Source organism: Rhinoraja longicauda, chromosome 4 (genome assembly GCF_053455715.1).
Source record: "Rhinoraja longicauda isolate Sanriku21f chromosome 4, sRhiLon1.1, whole genome shotgun sequence".
NCBI lineage: Eukaryota > Metazoa > Chordata > Chondrichthyes > Rajiformes > Arhynchobatidae > Rhinoraja > Rhinoraja longicauda.
This window is the reverse complement of record NC_135956.1, coordinates 69,831,272-69,857,426: the sequence shown is the minus strand read 5'-3', so window position 1 is coordinate 69,857,426 and position 26,155 is coordinate 69,831,272.

Genomic DNA, 26,155 nt, shown 5'->3' with positions numbered 1-26,155 from the left:
ATCAATCTCCTCTCTGCAGTCCTTGCATTTTATCTGCACGTTCTCTGTAACTGTAACACTTAACATAACTTACAGTTAACATAATTAAAGACTTGTCCCACCCCGACATCTTTAAAGTTTGCCCCTATCCGGGAAATTGTAAATTTCCCCGGTGCGGGACAAATAAAGGAATATATTATTATCACTTTAATGGTATGTCCTCTAGTGTTTGGTAATTTCCTGCTCGGAAAAAACATTCTGACTGTCTATCCTATCTATGACTCTCATACTTTTATATACTTCTGTTAGGTCTCCCCTCAGCCTCCAACGCTCCAGAGAAAACAATCCAAGTTTGTCCAACCTCTCCCCGTAGCTAATACCCTCTAATTCAGGCATGATTGTGGTAAACCTCCTCTGCACCCTCTCCAAAGCCTCCACATCCCTCCTGCAACGGGGCAACCACAACTGCACACAATACTCCAAATGCGGTCGAACCAAAGTCCTATAAAGATGCAACATGACTTCCAGAATCTTAGGAGAGAGAGAAAGAGAGAGAGAGAGAGAGAGAGAGGGAGAAAGGGAGAGGCAAGGTGTGGTGAGAAACGGACAGATCAAGTTTCGGGTCAGGACTCTTCTTCAGGTTGATCCGATCCAAAATATCATCTCTCTATTTCCCTCCAGAGATGCTGCCTGACCCACTCACTGAGTTACTTCAGCACTTTGTCTTTTGCTCAAGATGCCAGCATTTGGAACTCCTCGTGTCTGTACATATTTGTTATTTCCTTTGTTTCTCTTTTCCTCTCTTCCCTCTTTCTTTCATTTATTATTTTATTTCACTCGCTCCTTTTGTTTCCTTTCCCTCTTTTATTTCTTTCCTTTCTCTCTCCTTCTCACTCTTTTCCTCTTTGCTTCTTTTTTCTCTTTTTCTCTTTCTTTCATTTTTCTCTCTTTCACTCTCCCTCCTTCCTTCCTTCCCTCCTTCCCTCCTTCCCTCCTTCCCTCCTTCCCTCCTTCCTTCCTCCATTCCTCCCTCCCTCCCTCCCTTTCTCCCTTTCTCCCTTTCTTCTTTTCTTCTTTTCTTTCTTCCTTGCTTCCTTTCTTTCTTTCTTTCTTTCTTTCTTTCTTTCTTTCTTCTTTTCTTTTGTTCCCCCTCTCTGTTCACCTTTCCCCTTCCTCTCCACAGGCAAGTAGCCACATTCACACACACACATGTACACACACATGTACACACACACACACACACACACACACACACACACACACACACACACACACACACACACACACACACACACACACACATATGTACACACGTATACGCATACACACATACACACACACACACACACACACACACACACACACACACACACACACACACACACACACACACACACACACATACACACACATATGTACACACATACACATACACACACACACAAACACACACACACACACACACACACACACACACAGTGTGACACTGGATTCCCAGGAACAGAGGTGACCTTGTTTGGACTGTTCATGTCCTCGTGCCTGATAACGGAGCACACAAAGTATTCAGCTGTGCCTTCTGCGAGGATGCATGAGAAAACCAAGCTATATTTACACAAAGTTTCTAGCCGATAGCACAGAGGAATGTCAAGGTTACCAACCCAATGTAACATGTTGGCAATAATCAGCAAATGACACAGAGAATTAAGCATTCAATGTCAACAGTGGGCAAGGTCCTTTTCCGATTACACATGGTGATTCACCAAGACGCATTTCACTTTAATCTCTTTTTTTGGTCTAATCTCCAGTCAGACTTTTGATGAGAAGTCCCGCTGACTCTACCTCAGATGACAAAGGACTGATGAAAACTTGAGCAGACTTTTGTTAGTTCAAGCCTTGCGCCTTGAAGCATCACTTCTCATTCCATTGTGACTTGCCGGGGCAAAGGGGGAGTTTCAACAAAGGATAAAGCACTCAGCAAAAGCAAATAAAACCTTGCTGGTTTTAGTTAGAACAAAGGGAATAGCAGAGGATGGAATGTCGGAGGAGGTGGCAGAAACCTTTGAGATTTCATTTCCTTTCTGGCCTGTAACTGGCTATGCATCTATCCATCTTCACTTTAGACTTTAGAGATCCAGTGTGGAAGCAGGCCCTTTGGCCCATCGAGTCCGCGCTGACCAGCGATCACCCTGTACACTCGCACTATCCTACATACGAGGGACAATTTACAATTTTTACCGAAGCCAATTAACACACAATCATAACACCAACACCAAACAAAAAGAAACATCCATCACAGTGAGTCTCCTCCAGTCCCCTCCTCACTGTGATGGAAGGCCAGAATGTCTTTTCTCTTCCCTTGCCGTCTTCTCCCGCGGTCAGGCTGTTGAAGTTGCCACGTCGGGGCGGTCGACGATATAAGATAGACACAAAAAGCTGGAGTAACTCAGCGGGACAGGCAGCATCTCTGGAGAGAAGGAATGGGTGACGTTTCAGGTCGAGACGCTTCTCCAGACTGGTTAGGGATAAGAGAAACGAGAGATATAGCCGATGAGTGGAGAGATAAAGAACAATGAACGAAAGATATGCAAAAAAGTAACGATGATGATAAAGAAAACAGGCCATTGTAAGCTGAAAATGAGAAGCCAGTGCGACTTGGGTGGGGGAGGGATAGAGAGAGAGAGGGAATGCCGGGGCGCCCTGAAGTGAGAGAAGTCAATGTGTAGGAAGGAACTGCGGATGCTGGTTTAAGCTGAAGATAGACACAAAAAGCTGGAGTAACTCAGTGGGACAGGCAGCATCCCTGGAGAGAAGGAATGGGTGACGTTTCACGTCGAGGCCCTTCTTCAGAGAAATCAATATTCATACCACTGGGCTGTAAGCTGCCCAAGCTAAATATGAGATGCTGTTCCTCCAATTTGCTTTTCGCCTCACTCTGACAATGGAGGAGACCGAGAACAGAAAGGTCTGTGTAGGAATGGGAAGGAGAATTAAAGTGTCCAGCAACCGGGAGGTCAGGTAGGTTCACGCGGGCTGAGCGAAGGTGTTCCGCAGAACGATCGCCCAGTCTGCGTTTGGTCTCGCCGATGTATAAGAGTCCACATCTTGAACAACGGATACAGTAGATGATGTTGGAGGAGGTGCAATTGAACCTCTGCCTAACCTGAAAGGACTGTCAGGGTCCCTGGACAGAGTCGAGGGAGGAGGTATAGGGACAGGTGTTGCATCTGCTGCGGTTGCAGGGGAAGGTACCTGGGGAGGGGGTGGTTTGGGTGGGAAGGGATGAGTTAACCAGGGAGTTGCAGCTTGTCCTTACAGAAGGATCTGGATGCTCTCAGTGAGTGGGGAAAAACCTGGCAGATGTCATTCAATACAACCAAATGTCATACAATGCATGTCTCACACAAGACTAAACAACTTTTATTGGAATACAACATGTCCATCACCCATATCTAGGAGTCCAATTAAGCGAAGATTTAAGTTGGGCGACACATATTAGTCAAGTGTGTAACAAAGTAAATAGAACTCTCGGCCTTCTTAAAATAAATGTTCACGCACGTAGTACATCCGTCAAAGAGGACGCCTACACGTCCTTGTTCAGGCCCAAATTTGGAGAATTGTGGAACCGTATGGGACCCTTTCAACAACAACAACAAGATCACCCTGGAGAAAGTACAACCCCGAGCACCCCGCTTCGTATGTAATGACAGCAAGCGCACATCAAGCGCACAAAGCTGGAGGCCCAGATGGTATATCTGGGCGAGTACTAAAGTCTTGTGCCACTCAGCTTGCTCCAGCGCTCACCACAATGTTCAACCTCTCCTTGGCCAAGTCCGTGGTCCCTGCATGCTTCAAAAGATCCATCATCGTACCAGTGCCAAAGAATGCCTCTCCAGCGTGTTTGAATGACTACCGACCGGTGGCCCTCACCTCGGTGGTCATGAAATGCTTCGAGAGGCTGATCAAGAACCACATCTGTTCCCTCCTCCCTCGCAATATGGACCCGCTGCAGTTCGCATACCGTCCGAACAGATCCACGGATGCTGCGGTCTCCCAGGTTCTGCACACCGCTCTCTCTCATCTTGACAGCCAGAAGGGGGGCTATGTGAGGATGCCGTTCATTGATTTTAGTTCAACTTTCAACACAATAGTCCCCACCAGACTGGCTGAGAAGCTGCTGAAACTGGGGCTTAACACTCCCCTGTGTGCCTGGGTCCTGGGCTTTCTCACCGCCAGGCCCCAAGTGGGCAAGATGGGGAGCCATACTTCTAACCCCCTCACCCTGAACACAGGATCCCCCCAGGGTTATGTCTTTAGTCCCCTTCTGTACTCCCTGTACACACATGACTGTGTGACCAGGTTCAACTCCAACTCCATCATCAATGGATGTGGTGTACCTCGACTTTCAGAAAGCCTTCGACAAGGTCCCACATAGGAGATTAGTGGGCAAAATTAGGGCACATGGTATTGGGGGTAGGGTACTGACATGGATAGAAAATTGGTTGACAGACAGAAAGCAAAGAGTGGGGATAAATGGGTCCCTTTCGGAATGGCAGGCAGTGACCAGTGGGGTACCGCAAGGTTCGGTGCTGGGACCCCAGCTATTTACGATATACATTAATGACTTAGACGAAGGGATTAAAAGTACCATTAGCAAATTTGCAGATGATACTAAGTTGGGGGGTAGTGTGAATTGTGAGGAAGATGCAATAAGGCTGCAGGGTGACTTGGACAGGTTGTGTGAGTGGGCGGATACATGGCAGATGCAGTTTAATGTAGATAAGTGTGAGGTTATTCACTTTGGAAGTAAGAATAGAAAGGCAGATTATTATCTGAATGGTGTCAAGTTAGGAGGAGGGGGAGTTCAACGAGATCTGGGTGTCCTAGTGCATCAGTCAATGAAAGGAAGCATGCAGGTTCAGCAGGCAGTGAAGAAAGCCAATGGAATGTTGGCCTTCGTAACAAGAGGAGTTGAGTATAGGAGCAAAGAGGTCCTTCTACAGTTGTACCGGGCCCTGGTGAGACCGCACCTGGAGTACTGTGTGCAGTTTTGGTCTCCAAATTTGAGGAAGGATATTCTTGCTATGGAGGGCGTGCAGCGTAGGTTCACTAGGTTAATTCCCGGAATGGCGGGACTGTCGTATGTTGAAAGGCTGGAGCGATTGGGCTTGTATACACTGGAATTTAGAAGGATGAGGGGGGATCTTATTGAAACATATAAGATAATTAGGGGATTGGACACATTAGAGGCAGATAACATGTTCCCAATGTTGGGGGAGTCCAGAACAAGGGGCCACAGTTTGAGAATAAGGGGTAGGCCATTTAGAACGGAGATGAGGAAGAACTTTTTCAGTCAGAGGGTGGTGAAGGTGTGGAATTCTCTGCCTCAGAAGGCAGTGGAGGCCAGTTCGTTGGATGCTTTCAAGAGAGAGCTGGATAGAGCTCTTAAGGATAGCGGAGTGAGGGGGTATGGGGAGAAGGCAGGAACGGGGTACTGATTGAGAGTGATCAGCCATGATCGCATTGAATGGCGGTGCTGGCTCGAAGGGCTGAATGGCCTACTCCTGCACCTATTGTCTATTGTCTATTGACACTGTGGTGGTGGGCCGGATCTCCGACAACGATGAGAAGGCCTACCGGGAGGAGGTGGCTGATCTGGCACTCTGGTGTCAGGACAACAGCCCCCTCTTGAATGTCACAAAAACTAAGGAGCTGATTGTAGACTTCAGAAGGGCTCAACATCCAAGGACGTACATACCACTGGAAATAAATGGGATTACTGCGGATAGGGTGAGCAGCTTTAAATACCTGGGAGTCCACATCACAGAGGATCTGACATGGACAACACACATGGCCGCACTGGTGAGTAAGGCAAGGCAACGCCTTTACCACCTCAGACAGCTGAGGAAATTCAGAGTCTCTCTGACGATCCTTCAGTGCTTCTACTCTGGGGCTGTAGAAAGCATCTTGTCCGGGAACATCACAATCTGGTTTGGGAACAGCTCTGCCCAGGACAGGAAGGCTCTGCGGAGAGTAGTGCGTTCGGCTGAACGCACTATGGGAACTACACTCGCCCCCCTGCAGGACCTATACATCAGGAGGTGCAGATCCAGAGCCAGCAACGTTATGGGGGACCACTACCACCCCAGCAACGTACTGTTCCAGCTGCTACGGTCAGGCAAACGCCTCCGCTGTCACGCTGTGAAAACAGAGAGGATGAGACGGAGTTTCTTCCCACAGGCAATCAGGACTGTTAACTCTCATATCACCAGGGACTAATTTAATTTACTGTATTAATTTATTTTTTGTGTTAAAAAAAAAACTCTATTCTGTTTTGTAGTTTAGCACAACCCGCAGACGTTGCCACTTTCATTTCACTGCACATCTTGTATATGTATGTGATAAATAAACTTGACTTGACTTGACTTCTCTCGGATGGGATACCCTGGAGCTCCGCAGAATCAGGCTAAGACTTATTGCAATTTACAAGGAGATTCACAAAATCACGCCATCAAATCTTCCGTCATCCCAGAGCATCAACCGCCATGAAACAAGACAAAATACCAGTCCCTACATCACCAACGCGCTGATTTTCAATAAACTTTGCTACCAATATTGCTTTTACCCAAGGACGGTAAGGGAATGGAATGTGTTACCACCCAACACACGATGTTCAGTCATTTTAAAAGAGGATTGAGCAACTGGATCTCCTCAACTTGGTCAAAAAGGCCCACTTCAAAATGTAATCACTACTCTACTCACTCCGACCTGCGCGGGATAACCACTTATGAGGTGTTTGCGCAGTAACCAACCAGAACCAGAGGGAACGGTCTCTGCGGAAGGTGGAAAGGGGTGGAGATGGGAAAATGTGGCTAGTGGTGGGATCCCGTTGAAGGTGGCGGAAACTTTGGAGAATTATGTGTTGTATGAGACGGCTGATGGGGTGGAAGGTGAGGGCTAAGGCGACTGGGGGGTGGGGCCTGTTACGACTAGGGGGAGGGGGAGCAAGGGCAGAGCTGCTGGGTACCTAGGAGACACGAGTGAGGGCCTCATCTATGATGGGAGAGGGGAACCCCCGTTCCCTAAAGAATGAGGACATCTCGGATGTTCTAGTATGGAACACCTCATCTTGGGCGTAGACGGAGGAATTGGGAGTAGGGGATAGTAGGGTGGGAAGAAGTGTAGTCGAGATAGTTGTGGGAGTCAGTGTTTGTAATAGACATCAGTTAATAGTCTATATTTCTTGTGATGGAGACTGTGAGATCAAGAAAGGGGAGGGAGGTGTCGGAGATGGTCCAAGTAAATTTAAGTGCAGGAATAAAATTGGTGGTGAAATGTTATATCTTGCACTGACTGTTGTACCCTTTAACACTTATCTGTGCACTGTGGATGGATTGATTGTATTCATGTGCAGCCTATTCTTTGACTGGATAGCACGCAAACAAACAAAAGCTTTTCACTGTATTTCAGTTCACCTGACAATGATAAACTAAGATATTCACGAACGCAGCCCAGCCCATCATACAAGCCAGACGCACGGGTCCCCACACCATGGACCACTCACACCATGCTGCGCTGGGAAAGCAGCCTCACACTCTCACACACCGGTCATTCTCTCTTCCCTAAACTCACCTCTGGAACATGGTGGCATGGTGGCACTTTGGGGTGGCAAGGTGGCACAGCGGTAGAGTTGCTGCCTCACAGCGCCAGGCACCCGGGTTCGATCCTGACTACGGGTGCTGTCTGTACAGAGTATGCACGTTCTCCCTGTGACCACTTGGGTTTTCTCCGGGTGCTCCGGTTTCCTCCCACACTCCAAAGACACGCAGGTTTGCAAATTACTTGGCATCTGTGAATATTGTAAATTGTCCCTTGTGTGTAGTGTGTGCGGGGATCGCTGGTCGGCGCAGACTCAGTGGGCCGAAGGGCATGTTTCTGCACTGCATCTCTAAAGTCTGAAACCTAAAGTAAGTTAACCCTGCTCTGCAGGTAAGTTGTAGGAATGAACTGCAGATGTGGATACACCGAATTTAGACACAAAGTGCTGGAGTAACTCAGCGGGTCGGGCAGCATCTCCAGAGAAAAGGAATCGGTGTGTGGTGTGTAATATACGGGATGATTGCTCGTCGGCGTGGACTCGGTTGTCCGGAGGGCCTGATTCCGTGCCGTATCTCTAAAATCGAAAGTCTAAAGATATTAATGCAAGAAGGAACTGTAGATGGTGGTTTAAACTGGAGATAGACACATAAAGCTGGAGTAACTCAGCAGGACAAGGGCGGCACGGTGGCGCAGCGGTAGAGTTGCTGCCTCACAGCGAATGCAGCGCCGGAGACTCAGGTTCGATCCTGACTACGGGCGCCGTCTGTACGGAGTTTGTACGTTCTCCCCGTGACCTGCGTGGGTTTTCTCCGAGATCTTCGGTTTCATCCCACACTCCAAAGACGTACAGGTATGTAGGTTAATTGACTGGGTAAATGTTTTTTAAAAATTGTCCCTAGTGTGTGTAGGATAGTGTTAATGTGTGGGGATCGCTGGGCGGCACGGACTCGGTGGGCCGAAGGGCCTGTTTCCGCGCTGTATCTCTAAATCTAAATCTAAATCTAAATCTAAAAAATCTAAATCTCTCCGTTTCGGGCCAAACCTTCAGACCTGTCTGAAGAAGGGTCTCGAACCAAAATATCACCTATTCCTTTTCTCCAGAGATACTATCTGTCCCGCTGAGCTACTCCAGCTTTTTGTGTCTGCCTAAAGTCATTCCATCCCTGGAACCACTTTGAGACCTTTCCGAAGATGGACACAAAAAGCTGGAGTAACTCAGCGGGTCAGGCTACATCTCTGGAGAGAAGGAATGGGTGACGTTTCGGGTCGAGACCCTTCTTCAGACCTTTGCGGCACTTTCTCCGGGAGCTTTACATTCTGAGTGACACATGTTCTGGTATCTGTTGAGCAAACAGGATTTAGCGCCTTTGTGCTTTTATGGAACATGATTATCTTCCTCGAAGCACGGCCAGAAGCCAAACCGAAGATGCTATCGACATAATATCACAGAGCAAACTTAGCGTTAGAGGTTTATTTACATCTGAAACTTGGAGGATGTTTCATGAGAACATACATCGCTTTCCTGCACAGCCAAAATATAGATAATATTCAGGCAGATAATTACAGAACCCAGGCACAAAAACAAATTTAACAGCCTAGTTGAATCGAGATACAATGCAACAAATAAATCATTTGACCTTCTCAGGCAACATAACTGAACGCTGGACTCGGGGAAAGCCAGCAGAACATATTTTACCGTCTGCGCTGGGTTTATATCATCAATAACAAGGAATAATAATTCCCAATCTCACCGTGCAGCTTGCATGCTAGTCTATGCACCCACCTCCTGTCTATATATCACATCTAAAACCACGACAGGGGACGCTTTTCACCAGAGTTCCTGTCTTCTCATGGACATTTATTTCTGTTTGCATGGATTTGCGCTGAGGGGAGAATAAAGCAAAGATGGATTATTCTCGCATGTGCCAGCAAAGGCAATGCAAATTATTTTCTTTTCGTCAATTGATTCTGGGCACGCTGGTGCAGCGGTAGAGTTGCTGCCTCACAGCGAGCGCCTGAGACCCGGGTTCCAACCTGACCACGGGTGCGGTCTGCACGGAGTTTGTACGTTCTCCCTGTGACCGCGTGGGTTTTCTCCCCGTGCTCCATTTTGGTCCCTGGACTCTCCCATCCAGTGGAAACGTCCTCTCCACATCCACTGCCTTTCACTATTCGGTAAGTTTCGATGAGGTCCCTCCCCCCTCGTCCTTCTAAACTCAATTTTTGGGGATCTGATCACTGTAGCCAAGACCAGCATTCACTGCCTATCCGTGCCATCTTGAACCGCTGCAATCCCTGTGATGAAGGGGCTCCCACAAGCTCTCATAAAGAGACCCAAGACTCACAGAGTCATAGAGTCAGACAGCACGGCATCAGACCCATCTTGGACGCAGCGCAAGAGTTGCTGCCTTGCAGTGCCAGAGAGCCAGGTTTGATTCTGACAATGGGTGCTGTCTGCACGGAGTTTGCACGTTCCCCCTGTGACCGCGTGGGTTTCTCCGGATGCTCCGGTTTCCTCCCACACTCCGAAGACGTGCGTGTTTGTAGGTTAATTGGCTTCGGTAAAAATTGTAAAATGTCCCTAGTGTGTAGGACAGAGCTGGTGTACGGGGTGACCGCTGGTCGGCACGGACCCGGTGGGCCGAAGGGCCTGTATCTCTAAACTAAATTAAACTTTTGCATCTATTCCACAAGCCCTTTACAGTAATTTACAAGGGAGAACGTACAAACTGCACTCCACACGTTTCCACGCTGCAACTCTAAACTAAACTAAACTAATCTAAACTAAACTAGATCCGGCCTGACGCAATGAGTTACTCCAGCAATTTGCATTTTGCTCAGGATTCTGGCGTTTGCAGTTCCTTGTTTCAACATGAACGAATCTCCTCCCATGGAAGGGCTGAATCTTCTCTTCCCCGCTCTCTGGATGTTAATCCAACAGCGTCCCTCTGCTCAGAGTTGCTAAATCACGCTCCTGCTGCCTTATCAGCAACAGGCAGACTCTCTCCTTGGCAAACGCCGCCATTCCAGGATGGATGAGGAACGAGAGTGAGTAACGTCTCTCTCAGTGTCAGCGAGATAAAGGAGCTAGTTATCCACCTCAGGAAGCCAGGTGGAGCACATGCCCCAGGCAGCATCCATGCTGCCAAAGGAGTGACATCTTCAAGTTCCTTTGTGTTTATATTCCCATAATCAATGGTTCAGTCCAAAGATCGGTCCCGACCAGAAATGCTACCTAGTTTTGTTGAGTTTAGTTGAGTTTACTTTAGTTTATTTTCACGTATACCGAGGTAGTGTGAAAGGATTTTTTGTTGCATGCGATCCAGTCACTAGAAAGACTATAGATAGGGTGGCACGGTGGTGCAGCGATAGTGTAGCTGCCTTACAGCGACAGACATCCAGGTTCGATCCTGACAACGGGTGCTGTCTGTACGAAGTTTGTACGTTTTCCCTATGACCGCGTGGGTTTTCTCCGGGTGCTCCACTTTCCACCCACGCTCCAAAGACGTACAGGTTTGTAGGTTAATTGGCTTCGGTAAAATTGTAAATCATCCCGTGTGTGTAGGATAGTGCTAGTGTACGGGGATCGCTGGTTGGTGCGGACTCGGCAGGCTGAAGGGCCTGTTTTCCGCTGTATCTCTAAACTAAACTAAACTAAACTAAGCTAAACTATACATGATTACAATCTATCGGCCCATTGTGTACAGTTACAGGATTAAGGGAATAACATTCGCTGCAAGATAAAGCCCAGTGGAGTCCGATTAAAGATAGTCTGAGGGTCTCCAATAAGGTATGTTCTCCAGAAATGCTGCCTGACCCACTGAGTCATTCCTTTGTGTACTCTTGGTAACGGGTGATCAATAGTCGGCTTGTTCATGGTAGGCCGAAGGGCCTGTTTCCACGCTGTATCATCCAATCAATCAATCAGAAGGTGATTTCCAAGGTTTCTGTGACTCCTCCAAACAAACGACATCATCCACTGAGAAAGACCGGGGTGGGTCCAGGCAGCGGGCAGCCAAGGGTTCAGTCCAAGTCGATCGTCTGCCCCTCTTCCAGACCTACGCCTGTGCCCGCGTGTCCCTGGAGAGGGAACACGCGGTGTTCACCAGCAGGCTTTCGTGAACGCTGGTCACCGCGGTGGGGGAGGGGAGGGGGGGAGTCGAGAGTGTTGTTGATAAGGAGGATAACATTGTAAGTTGATGATTGATCGAGTGATGCTTACAAACTACCGGGCAGCACTTTGTACTCCAGGACTTTGTAACTTGGATTATTGGAGTAAAATCTCACTGTGAAGGACAAAAAAGAGAGACCGGGTTAGCAGGCACAAGGGAACACCAGCGGTTTCCCCTCCAAGTTTCCCATGGTTTTGATGTAGAAATATATGGCTGTCTCTTCGCACCAATAGAACCTAGATCAGCACGGCACAGGAAGGGCACGGTGGCGCTGCAGTAGACTTGCTGCCTCACAGCGCCTGACATCCGGCTTCACTCCTCACTACAGGTGCTGTCTGTACACAGTTTGTACGTTCTCCCTGTGACCACGTGTGTTTTCTCCGGGTGCTCCGGGTTTCCTCCGACACTTTAAAAGACGTACAGATTTATAGGTTAATTGGCTTCGGTAAAATAGTACATTGTTCCCAGTGTGTAGGATGGTGTTAGTGTGCGGGTGATCGCTGGTCAGCACAGACTCGGTGGACCAAAGGACCTGTTCTCCACGCTGTGTCTCTAAACTAAAAGAAGATAGAACGTGGAACATGGAACAGGAACAGACCCTTCGACCCACAATGCCCGTGTCGCTCGTGATGCCAACTTAAACTAATCGGAACTGCCTGCACATGATCCATACCCTTCTATTCCCTGCACTACCATGTGCCTATCCAAAACCCTCTCAAACACCACAATCGTATCTACCTCCACCACCACCACGTTCCAGGCACCCACCACCCTCTGTGTAACGGTTCATGATTTACAAGGATGTTGCCAGGACTTGAGGGCCAGAGCTATGGGGAAAGGTTGGGAAGGCTAGGACTTCGTTCCTCGGAGCGTAGAAGGATGGAAGGTGATCTTATTGAGGTGTATACGACCACGAGAGGAATAGATAGGGTAAATGCACACAAATCCTTTACCCAGGTAGGGGAATCAAGACCCAGAGGACAGAGGTTTAAGGTGAGTTGGGGAAAGATTGAATAGGAATCTGAAAGGTAACTTTTTAGATTTAGATTTTTTTTTAGATTTAGAGATATAGAGATACAGCGCGGAAACAGGCCCTTCGGCCCACCGAGTCCGTGCCGCCCAGCGATCCCCACACATTAACACTATCCCACACACACTAGGGACAATTTTTACATTTTACCCAGTCAATTAACCTACATACCTGTACGTCTTTGGAGTGTGGGAGCAAACCGAAGTTCTCGGAGAAAACCCACGCAGGTCACGGGGAGAACGTACAAACTCTGTACAGACGGCGCCCGTAGTCAGGATCGAACCTGAGTCTCTGGCGCTGCATTTGCTGTAAGGCAGCAACTCTACCGCTGTGCCACCGTGCCGCCCTAAGGGTGGTGGGTGTATGGAACGAGCTGCCGAAAGAGGTAGTTGAGGCAGGTGCTGTTGCAACATTTAAGAAACATTTGGAGGTCCATGGATAGGACAGGTTTAGAGGGATATGGGCCAAACGCAGGCAGGTGGGACGAGTGTAGATGGGGCATGTTGGTTGGCATGGGCAAGCTGGGCTGAAGGGCATGTTTCCACGCCGTTTGACTCTATGACCATCTGTTCACTCTAGATGTATACCCTGGAACTCTCTCCTGACCCTACCAGGAAAAACAGTACCTCCGCCAGAGGAACTTTAAAAAGCTAACACCAAAATACCAAAACAAGGACAAGAGTGTTTTATGGTCATGTAACCAAAACAATGAAATTCTTACTTGCAGCAGCACAGCAGACATGTAAACATAGTACAGACGTTTAGACTTTAGAGATACAGAGCGGAAACAGGCTCTTCAGCCTAATGAGTCGTGGCTGACCAGCGATCACCCCGTACACTAGGACTATCCTACACAATAGGGACAATTTAACAATTTTACCAAACCCAACTAACCTACAAACCTGTACTCTTTGTAGTGTGTGAGGAAACTGGAGCACCCTGAGAAAACCCTTGTGATCAGACTCTTTGGCCCAACTTGCCCACACCGACCAACATGTCCATCTACATTAGTCCCATTTGCCTGCGTTAGGCCCATATCTCTCTAAACCTGTCCTATCCATGTGCTTGTCTAAATGTTTCTTAAATGTTGCGATAGTACCTGCCTCAGCTACCTCCTCCGGCAGCTCGTTCCATATGCCCATCACCCTTTGCGTGAAATGCTTAGTGTTTAATAGCCTGAAGAAGCTGTTCCTGGACCTGGACGTTACAGTTTTTAGCCTCTTGTACTTTCTTCCCGGTGGCAGGAGTGAAATGAGAGAGTGGCCAGGGTGTTGTGGGTGTCTGATGCTGGCTGCAGCGACTCCTGTAGATCCCTTTGATTGTGGGGAGGTCAAGACCCGTGATGGACTGTGCAGTGATCATCACTTTTTGCAATCATCTTTATTCATGGGTGGTCGAGTTGCCAAACTAGGCCCTGATGCCACCGGCGAATATGCTCTCTGCTGTAAAATGAAGACTAGGCTATAAATGCTGGCCTTGCCTAAGATGCATCCTTCCCTCGAGAGCTGATAAATAACTACTGATTACTTGTGTACAAAATCATGAGAGTATAGCGAGTCTGGAGGCTTGTTCTTTGTTAAAGAAGTTTATTGCGGCAGCAATATTCAGTTACAAAGTATAACAAACGAAATTACAGACAACCATTAACTCAAACTGTTCGCTTCAAAGTTCTCTTCCCACTGACTGGTTTTGGGCGCCAAAACCACCACCTGACCTTGCTGTCCAATCCGAGGGTTCGACTCTCAGGACCAATCCCTATGGTCGCTACAAAAGGAATAGATCGGGTAAACACACTGAGTCTCTTGCCCAGAGTAAGGGAATCGAGAACCAGAGGACATAGGTTTAGGTGACGGGGGAAAGATTTAATGTGAACCTTGAGAGGTAGCTTTTTCACACAAAGGGTGGTGGGTGTAGGGAATGAGCTGCCGGAGGAGGTAGTTGAGGCAGGTACAATTGGAATGCTTAAGAAACATTTGGACAGGTACATGTATAGGACACGTTTAGAGGGATATGGGCCAAACGCGGGCAAGTGGGACTAGTGTAGATGCGGCATGTTGGTCAGCATGGGCAGGTTGGGCCGAAGGGCCTGTTTCCACCCTGTATGACTCTATGCTTCTATGACTCAATGACTCTATTAGCATCCCTTTCCGTTTATACTTGCAGACTTCCAGCACCTGCAGGATCTTGCCTTTTGCCCTTGGAGTCGTGCTTGCTCATGTACAATTATTCCCCTTCACAGAGGATTACAGCATCTTATGTCGTTCTGGTAATAAATGTAATTTTGTTTTGATTTCTTCTGGGATGGTGTTCGAGTAAGTTGGAAATAAACCCGCGATCACTCTACCGTGCGGGTCCATTGTCTATTTTAATTATACTGCAATTAGTTTGTTCACAGCTCTCCTCGCCTGTTCTTGCCAGTTGTCGGAATGATTTGTAATGTCTCATTCCAATGGAAGCTGTGAATGAGATGGAGATTGGGACGAGGTCTTTGAGAATTGCCAGTGAGAACGTTCCTGGCGCCTTTCTGTGTCAGAGAACAACATGTGATCATCTGGTCTATTGTTAGGAGGGGGATAGTAAGTGACTGAAGACAATATAGACAGGCGACATCGATGGTTCAGTGTAAGAAGGAACTGCAGATGCTGGTTTACACTGAAGACAGACACATAATGCTGGAGTAACTCAGCGGGACAGGCTCTGGAATGGGTGGCGTTCTCTCCAGAGGTGCTGCCTGTCCCGCCGAGTTACTCCAGCATTTTGTGTTTAACATCAATGGTTCAATGGTTCTTTATTATCGCATGTGCCAAGGTAGAGTGAAATTCTGTTTTTGCATACAGTTCAGTGCGATTAGTTTTGTTTATTGTCACGTGTACGGAGGTAGAGTGCCTGAAGAAGGATCTCACACCTTCTGTCTTTTCGTTTCTGGCCTTTGTCCACCATCTACCTATTGACCCCTCCCCCCCCCCCCCTCCCACTCCCCACCTGTATGAACCTATTACCTGCCAGGCTTTGTCCTGCCCCTCCGCTCTTCCAGCTTTCGTTCCACATCCTTAGAATCAGTCTGAAGAAAGGTCCCGACCTGAAACGTCACCCATCCATGTTCTCCAGAGATGCTGCCTGGTCCCACTGAGTTACTCCAACACTCTGTGAAACGTCACCCATCCATGTTCTCCAGAGATGCTAACCGGCCCACCGAGTTACTCCAACACTCTGTATCCTTCTATGCTCAATACTCTGACAAAGGCCAATGTACCAAAGACCTTCTTTCCCACCCGATCTACCTGTCTAATGGTGAACTTAAAAAGTTTCTCATTGTACTGGACATTTATAAAGGACAGTATCTTCCCATCTGTTATCGGGCAACTGAACCATCCTATCACTAATAGTGAACGGTCCTGAGCTACTATCTGCCTCATTGGAGACCCTTGGACTGTCTTTGATCAGACTTTACTGAACGTTATCTTGCACTATACTTGAGTCCCCTTATCTAGCATCTGTACACTGTGGGCAGCTAGATTGTAATCATTATATAGTCTTTCACGCAACAAAGTACCTCAGTACACATGACCATAAACTAAACTGCATCGGTGGCATAAAAAGATATTTATTTCATGGTGCTGAATTATTTTTAACCTTTAATGACACCGAATATCATCACTATTGGAGTGAAAAATGTCCCCTAAACACTTTACAATCATGCCCAAATATTCCAGTTGGTTCCTTGCACAAAGAGCCAGTGTCAATGATAAATCTAAGCACCCTGTTTAAACAGGAGTAAAGAGAGCCTGTTGACAAGCTAATGATTAACCTACTGCATGGGAGAATGTCGGAAAATCTGAAAATCAACAGCAATCTAATTTGGTGAGGCAGGAAAGCTGGAAGAGAGGAGGGCAGGACAAACCATGGCGGGGAATAGGCTGATACAGGTGAGGGGGGGCGGGAGGGGGGGTTGATATGTAGATGGTCGACAAAGGCTAGGGATGAAAAAACGGGGAAAAAATGAAGGTGTGACACAAAAATATTAATTGAGAATTGTGAAGCTAGGGAAAGGAATGTAGGTGGAATTGGCTTCGTTTCAAAACAATTGTACATTGTCCCTGGTATGTAGGACAGTGTTAGTTTATGGGGTGATCGCTGGTCAGCACGGACTCGGTGGGCCATAGGGCCTCTTTCTGCACTGTACCTCTAAAGTCTAAAGTAAAGCCTAAAGTCTAGCTTACAACCCCACTGTGTGAATATTGAATGATCTAATTGTTTAGTAACTTCTACCTGCACTTCCCTACCCTCCCCCCTTGCCCCCATCCCCCACTCCCTCTTCTCCCTTCTCCCATCAGGCAAGAGGTATAGAAACATAGAAACAGAAAATGGGTGCAGGAGGAGGCCATTCGGCCCTCGGAGCCAGCACCGCCATTCATTGTGATCATGGCTGATCGTCCCCAATCAATAACCCATGCCTGCCTTCTCCCCATATCCCTTGATTCCACTAGCCCCTAGAACTCTATCTAACTCTCTCTTAATTCCATCCAGTGATTTGGCTTCCACTGCCCTCTGTGGCAGAGAATTCCACAAATTCACAACTCTGGGTGAAAAAGTTTATTCTCACCTCAGTTTTAAATGGCCTCCCCTTTATTCTAAGACTGTGGCCCCTGGTTCTGGACTCGCCCAACATTGGGAACATTTTTCCTGCATCTAGCTTGTCCAGTCCTTTTATAATTTTATATGTTTCTATAAGATCTCCTCTCAACTTCTAAACTCCAGTGAATACAAGCCTAGTCTTTTCAATCTTTCCTCATATGACAGTCCCGCCATCCCAGGGATCAATCTCGTGAACCTACGCTGCACTGCCTCAATTACAAGGATGTCCTTCCTCAAATTAGGAGACCAAAACTGTACACAATATTCCAGATGTGGTCTTACCAGGTTCTTATACAACTGCAGAAGAATAGAAGTGTGAAAACACACACCTCCAGATTCAGCGTGGAAACAGGCCCTTCGGCCCACCGAGTCCGCGCCGACCAGCGATCACCCTGTACATTAGCATTATCCTACGCACTGGGGACGATTTACAGAAACCAATTAACCGACAAACCTGTACATCTTTGGAGTGTTGGAGAAAACCGGAGCACCCTGGGAAAATCCATGCTGTCACAGGGAGAACGTAAAGACTACAAACTCCGTCCAAACTCCTTACAGGCAGCAGCACCCGTAGTCAGGATCGAACCCCGGTTTCTGGCGCTGTAAGGTAACAATTCTACCGCTGATTCACTGTGATGTCCAAAAATTCACAACTCTTCAATCCTTCTGTGTCACACCTCCTGTTTTAATCTCTGGCCTTTGTTACCTGCCACGCTTTGTCCTGCCTCTCCTCTCTCCCAGCTTCCATTTCCCCTTCTACAATCAGTCTGAAGAACGGTCCCGACCTGAAACGTCTTCACCTATCCATCTTCTCATGTCGAAAGAATCGGTTTAAGTCGTCTTCCTCCTCAGCAGTGTCTTGAGATCAAGAATCAAGAGTGCTCAATTGTCAAAAGTACACAAAATGCTGGAGTAACTCAGTGGGTCAGGAAGCATAGAAGCATAGAAACATAGAAACATAGAAAATAGGTGCAGGAGGAGGCCATTCGGCCCTTCAAGCCAGCACCGCCATTCATTGTGATCATGGCTGATCATCCACAATCAGTAACCTGTGCCCAACTTCTCCCCATATCCCTTGATTCCACTAGCCCCCAGAGCTTTATCTAACTCTCTCTTAAATTCATCCAGTGATTTGGCCTCCACTGCCCTCTGTGGCAGAGAATTCCACAAATTCACGACTCTCTGGGTGAAAAAGTTCCTTCTCACCTCTCTGGAGAACATGGATCTCTGGACAACATGGATAGGTGATGTTTCAGGTCGGGACCCTTCTTCAGGCTGATTGTAGAGGAAGGAATGAAAGAGGAGGTTGTTGAGGCAGGTACTATCATAACGTTTAAGAGACATTTGGACAGCTACATGGATGGGATAGGTTAAGAGGAATATGGGCCAAGCGTGGGGAGGTGGGACTAGTGTAGATGGGACATGTTAGTCGGAGTGGGTAAGTTGGGCCGAAAGGTCTGTTTCCATGCTGTATGACTTTAGTCTAGTTTAGTTTTAGTTTAATTTAGTTTAGAGATATTGCGTGGAAACAGGCCCTTCGGCCCACCAGCGATCCCCGTATACTAGCACTATCCTACAAACAAGGGACAATTTTAACCACAGCTAATTTATCTACAAACTTGCATGTTTTTGGAGTGTGAGAGGTAACCGGGCACCCGGAGAAAACCCACGCGGTCACAGGGATAACGTGCAAACCCCACACAGACAGGTCATAAGGTCATAAGATCATAAGTGATAGGAGTAGAATTAGGCCATTCAGCCCATTAAGTCTACTCCGCCATTTAATCATGGCTGATCTATTTTTCCCTCCTAACCCCATTCTCCTGCCTTCTCCCCATAACCACTGTCACCTGTCCTAATCAAAAATCTATGTCTGCCTTAAATATATCCACTGACTTGACTTCTACAGCCTTCTGTGGCAAAGAAGTCCCTCAGATTCAGCACCCTCCGACAAAAAAAAATTCTCCTCATCTCCTTCCTAAAAGAACATCCTTTAATTCTAAGGCTATGACTTCTAGTCCTAGACTCTCCCACTAGTGGAAACATCCTCTCCACATCCACTCTATCCAAGTCTTTCACTATTCTGTACGTTTCAATGAGGTCCCCCCTGGTCCAGAGTCACCTGTAGTGACGTAGTCAGGATCGAATCCGGCGCTGTGAGGCAGCGACTCTGCCACTGCGCCACCGTGCCGCCCTGTGCCGACTCCATGACACCATCCAATCTAATCTCACCCTTGCTCGCTCCAAGAGATGTTCACGCTGCTGTTCAATTGCTTTGTGTATCAAAACAGCTCCGCAATCGATTGAAATTCTGAACCATTAAGACCATAAAAAATGTCCATAGGGGACAGAAGACAATGAATGGAGCGGTGAAATATAGTTACCCTTTAATCATTAGATTTAGAAGAGACATGAAAATAATTGAAAGGAACAAGATTTCCATTGCTTCTTCCTACTATATTCTTCATCAGTCTGCCAATATTAATGCTAATATGCTTTAGGACTAATATCACTAGCACTGAAGATATGAATTGGAACATATGTTCCCTTCAATCAGCCGTTTCAATTAAAACACTGTAAATCCAATTGCAGGAATGGCTATTGGCTCCGGCTGGGAACTTTGGTCTGGGCAAGCCGACTGGGACTGCAATGCTTATCACCACAAACAGGCGCCAATTCCTCCTAATCGTTTTCTGACAATTCACCTGCCGTTTGGACCAGTGAGTCCAGGCTAGGAATGAAATCTCTCTCCATGCTACAAATCACGAGAGTCCACCTCGCCGGATGATCGAGAAAAAAAAGTTCATTGTGTGTATACATCGTGATAGCCTTGACCTGAAACGTCACCCATTCCTTCTCTCCAGAGAAGTTGCCCGTCCCGCTGAGTTACTCCAGCATTTTGTGTCTACCCTCGATTTAAACCAGCATCTGCAGTTCTTTCCTACCTATATATATATATATATATATATATATATATATATACACACACACAAATGCATATATAACTGAAGAAGGGTCTCGACCCGAAACGTCACCCATTCCTTCTCTCCAGGGATGCAGCCTGTCCCGCTGAGTTGCTCCAGATTTTTGTGTCTATAAGCCAATCAATATGATCACGACTGATCATTTAAAATCAGTACCCCTTTTCTGCTTTCTCCCCATATCCCTTGATTCTTTTAGCCCGAAGAGCTAAATCTAACTCTCTCTTGAAAACATCCAATGAATTGGGCTCCACTGCCTTCTGTGGCAGAGAATTCCACAGATTCACAACTCTCTGGGTGAAAATGTTTTTTCTCATGTCAGTCCTAAATGGCTTGCACCTTATTCTTAAACTGTGACCCCTGGTTCTGGGCTCCCCCAACATCGGGAACATTTTTTTCATCATATGTCAGTCCCGCCATCCCGCGAATTAATCTGGTGAACCTACGTTGCGCTCCCTCGATAGCAATAACGTCCTTCCTCAAATTAGGAGACCACAATTGAACACAATACTCCAGGTGCGGTCTCACCAAGGCCCTGTATAACTGCATAAGGACCTGCTTGCTCTGAAACTCAAAGCTAATACATACACACACTAACGTCTAAACAAAGTCTAAAGTCAATCAATCAGGCAATCAATACAGCTGTTTCTGTGCTCTATCACCAAAACTAAAAGCTGTGGCTTTAGGTTTTACGCATACGTTGCAGACACTCTGAAAGCAAGTTCCTCTGTGATTCTCCAAGGATCTAATCAAGTGTGTGTATTCCCGTATCTGGTGATGCAAGGTTAGGTTTCCTGGCAAGTGTAGGTATCAGCGGGCTGTGTAGCATTCCCCTGGGCAAGACCTGCCCTCACACTCAACTTGTCAAAGTCTCTGGAGTGAGTCTTGAACTCATAACCTTTCAGCTCTGAAACTCATTTACAACCTGTGTCATTGAAGCCGCTGGGATTCGAGACAATTAAACTCGAGCAGGTGTAATGTCATTGCACGCGGCTGCTAGAGCTGCTGCCTCGCACGCCAGAGACCCGGGTTCAATCCTGACCCCGGGTGCTATCTGTATGGAGTTTTCATGTTTTTTAGTTTAGTGCGGTTTGGAGATACAGCGAGGAAATAGCCCCTTCAGCCGATCAGCCCCGCACACTAACACCATCGTGCACACTAGGGACCATTTACAATTTTACCCAGCCAATTAACCTACAAAGCTGTACGTCTTTGGAGGGCGGGAGGAAACCGGAGAACCATGAGAAAAACCCACGCAGGTCACGGGGAGAATGTACAAACTCTGTACGCTACCTTACAGCGTCATAGGCCCAGGTTCGAGCCTGACTATGGGTGCTGTTTGTACGGAGTTTGCACGTTCTCCCCGTGACTGCATAGGTTTTCCTCAGTTGGTCCGGTTTCCTCCCGCATTCCGAAAGACGTGCATGATTGTAGGTTAATTGGTTTCGTTAAAATTGTAAATTGCCCCTATTGTGTAAGATGGTACTAGTATACGGGGTGATCGCTGGTCGGAGCAGACTCGATTGGCCGAAGGACCTGTGTCCTGTATCTCTAAATTAAACTAACCTAAACTAAGCACTAACAATATCTCCCTTCCTCTGGCTTCCCATTTCACGCCTCTTCTCTCCTATTGGCTCCTTTTCTTCGCTGTCCTTTATCCACCCATCTGCCTATTGACACATAATCAACTTTCCCCTCCAGCCATTAGAGGGATTCAGCTATCAACATTGTCTCGGCAGATTTGGATTGGAGAGTCAGTGGCCGAGGGGAGACCTGGTAGAAGTCTGAGAGTGTGTCCATACAACATGGAAACGGGTCCTTTCACGGAGCGGGGGCCGGGATCTGGCACACCGTGCCGTCGAGGCCGACTGCGGGAGGCACCCCGGGGGAATAAAGGTAGCGGGGCGAGGAGAGGGGCCTTGATTCACTCGTCGACCCACACATCCACGGGAAGGCAACGGCAGCCTGGGGCTCGCCTGGAATAAGCACCTCTCTAACACACCTAGAGCGTGGATTGGACTTTAAAAATGGTGCCAAAATGGCGCCTCTTGCATGCGGGATCAGTTGACTATTTCTGTCACGTTGCTAATCGGGGATGTGCTTGGACTGTTTGTAAGGAAATAATTTCACCGTGCGTTTACACTTAGCACGAGTGGCAATAAAAGCACCATTTAACCTTTGAACCTTTTAACCTTTAAACTCCTTTACTCACATGTTTTTGTCTTTTCACCTCTGGTCTTTGTCCACCCATCTGTCAATAAAATAACCCCTCACCAGTATCCATTCTGAGGAAGGATTCTGACCAAAAACGTCACCCATCCACGTTCTCCAGAGATGCTGCCTGACCCTGTGAGTTACTCCAGCACTTTGTGTCTTTTTTTTCTTGTACACCAGCGTCTGCTGAAACCTTGTTTCTCCACCTTCACCTTTATCACTTGCCAGTTTGTCCCACTCCCAATTCCCTTCCAGCTTTCTCCCCCACTCCACACCCGTACTACAATCAGTCTGAAGAAGTGTCCTGACTTGAAACAGCACTGATCCATGTTCTCCAGAGATGCTGTCTGTCCCGCTGAGTTACTCCAGCACTTTCGAGAGTCATGAGTCAAGAATCAAGCGAGTCAGGAGTGCTTTATTGTCATATGTCCCACACAGAACAATGAAATTCTTACTTGTAGCAGCACAACGGAATATGCAAACATAGCACACTGTAAACTATATAATAAACGAGAAAAAAAGATCAGTGTGCATGCATACATACACACACATATACTTATGTCCTTTGTCCCGCCCCCCTGACATCAGTCTGAAGAAGTATAAGAAAATAACTGCAGATGCTGGTACAAATCGAAGGTATTTATTCACAAAATGCTGGAGTAACTCAGCGGGTCAGGCAGCATCTCAGGAGAGAAGGAATGGGAGACGTTTCAGACTGAAGAAGGGTTTCGACCCGAAATGTCACCCATTCCTTCAGACTGAAGAAGGGTCTCGACCCGAAACGTCACCCATTCCTTCTCTCCTGAGATGCTGCCTGACCTGCTGAGTTACTCCAGCATTTTGTGAATAAATACCAGTCTGAAGAAGGGTCTCGACCCGAAAAGTCACCCATTCCTTCAGACTGAAGAAGGGTCTCGACCCGAAACGACACCCATTGCCTTCTCTCCTGAGATGCTGCCTGTCCTGCTGAGTTACTCCAGCATTTTGTGAATAAATACCAGTCTGAAGAAGAATCTCGACCCGAATCTCGACCCGAATCTCACCCATTCCTTCTCTCCTGAGATGCTGCCTGACCTGCTGAGTTACTCCAGCATTTTGTGAATAAATACCTTCGATTTGTACCAGCATCTGCAGTTATTTTCTTATATCACACATATACATATGTGAGATCAGTCTGAAGAAGGGTCTCGACCCGAAACGTCACCCATTTCTTCTCTCCAGAGATGCTGCCTGCCCCGCTGAGTTACTCCAGCATTTTGTGTCTACATGCATACATATATACACACATGCAGACACACATATATATATATATATATATATATATATATATATATATATATATATATATATAAATTCCGAAGAAGGGTCGTGACCCGAAACGTCACCCATTCCTTCTCTCAGAGATGCTGCCTGCCCTGCTGAGTTACTCTGGCGCTTTGTGTCTATCTTCTTTATATATACACACCAAGATATGTACGCATATAAAACAAACAATAACATTGCAAAAAGACAAAAGCAATGCCCCCATTTTGTGTCTATCTTCGGTGTAAATCAGCATCTGTTTTCACTTCCTGCCAATTGAATTCTCCAATTTTACATTTCTACAAACACCATCTCCATCCTTATTTTTTTTTGTTGTAAATCCGCATCTACAGTTCATTGTATCAACAGGTCAAAGCTCAAATCTTCCCTACTCTGACATAAAAGGTATGACAGATGATTCTAATTAACGGCTAAAGAAGTAATTAAACATATCCTTAAAAGCAAAATGAGATTCTAAAATCTCTCGGCATCATCTCGAAAGAAATGTTAATTGGGCTTCTGTTACATTCATTCTATTTAAATGTACCAGTTGATTACATAATTTGCCTATCTAAATTCAATGTAAGCACAGTGTGAAATGCTGCTATTGTAGTTAAAGCCCAGTTTAGTTCATTATTATTCACAGCACCTCACTCTCCTGTTTAGAGGGCTCATTGACAGCTAAATCTCATCAGTCTATTATAGAGAAGATAGACACAAAAAGCTGGAGTAACTCAGCGGGACAGGCAGCATCTCTGGAGAAAAGGAATAGGTGACGTTTCGGGTCGAGACCCTTCTTCAGACTGAGAGTCGGGGGAAAGGGGAACGGGAGATGGAGAAGGTAGAAGATAGGCAAAAAGTTACAATGAAACGTGGTCACGGAGCTGGGGAGCATGGGGAATCACAGAGGGGGAATCGAAGAGAGGAAGAGAACTTCAAAGTACACATACAGTACCTAAAAGGGAACAGGTGGATGTCTTTGTGTAGGAAGGAACTGCAGATGCTGGTTTACACCGAAAATTGACACAAAATGCTGGACTAACTCAGCAGGACAGGCAGCATCTCCGGTGAGAAGGAATGGGTGACGTTTTGGGTCGAGACTTTTCTTCAGACTGAGAGTCACGGGAGAGGGAGACGAGAGATACGGAAGGGTAAGGTGTGAAAATGACAGATCAAAAGTAGACAGTGATCAAAGAAATGTTCATTGTTGGCTGAGGATAGTAAAGATGAAGGATTGGGGGCCTGGAAAAAGGAAGTCATTGAAGAGATGAAGAGTGTGTGAAATGTTTTGGACATAGGTCCGGAAGGATTGGCCCTGGGGTGATAGGATGGAGAGCAAACATGAGGGAATGGGGGCCTGGAAAACGGAAGTAATTGAAGTGACAAAAGTCTTTAATAGACACGAAGTGCTGGAATAACTCAGCGGGTCGGGCAGCATCTCAGGTGACATTTCAGGTCAGGACTCTTCTTCAGTCTGAAAGTAGGGGGTGGGGGAGGGGGGTGGTGGGGGCGTTCAAGAGCTGGAGGCGAGAAAAGGCCCGGACTCAGGGCTGCCAACAAATTACCTCAGGCAGAGAGGCGCCCTGGTCGGGCCGAAACGTGTTGGTCTCTAAGCAGAGTGAGATATCCGTCAGGGAACGTTGCTGTCTGGCCCACTCCATACTGCAGGAGTACGTGCTGAGGGACTCGCTGAAGCTCAGTGCAGCCAACACTAAGGGGAGGCCCAACTTACCCACACAGGCCCACATGTAGGGGTTGCCAACTTTCTAACTCCGAAATACGGGACAAGGTGACATCACCGCGCGCACCCCACATGACCTCGCCCAGCCAGCAGCCATGTGCTCCCGCTCCACCAATGGCGGCTGCCCGGGACGGGAGGTGGGTTGCTATGCAACCTCCGTTAGGCGAACACACTCGGCCCCGCTCCCCGAACACACTCCGTTAGCCTACACCAGGAGTGGCCAACCTTTTTGTTACTGCGGGCCGCATCATGAATTAATGAACAAGCAGTGGGCCGGTTAGTTTACATAAAAAATAAAAATATATACTTATTTCATTAAAACACACTCATTATATTTTGCATAAAAAAATTAAAGGCTAAAATTTATGAAACGATTTGTCCTTAACCAGGGTTCACCATTTGTGATTAAAAACATATTTAATTCATTATTTATTTCTCTTAAAAATCTTTTTAATTTGGGAAAATACAAGGAAACTTTACAATGTAAACATTTTAAACATTCATT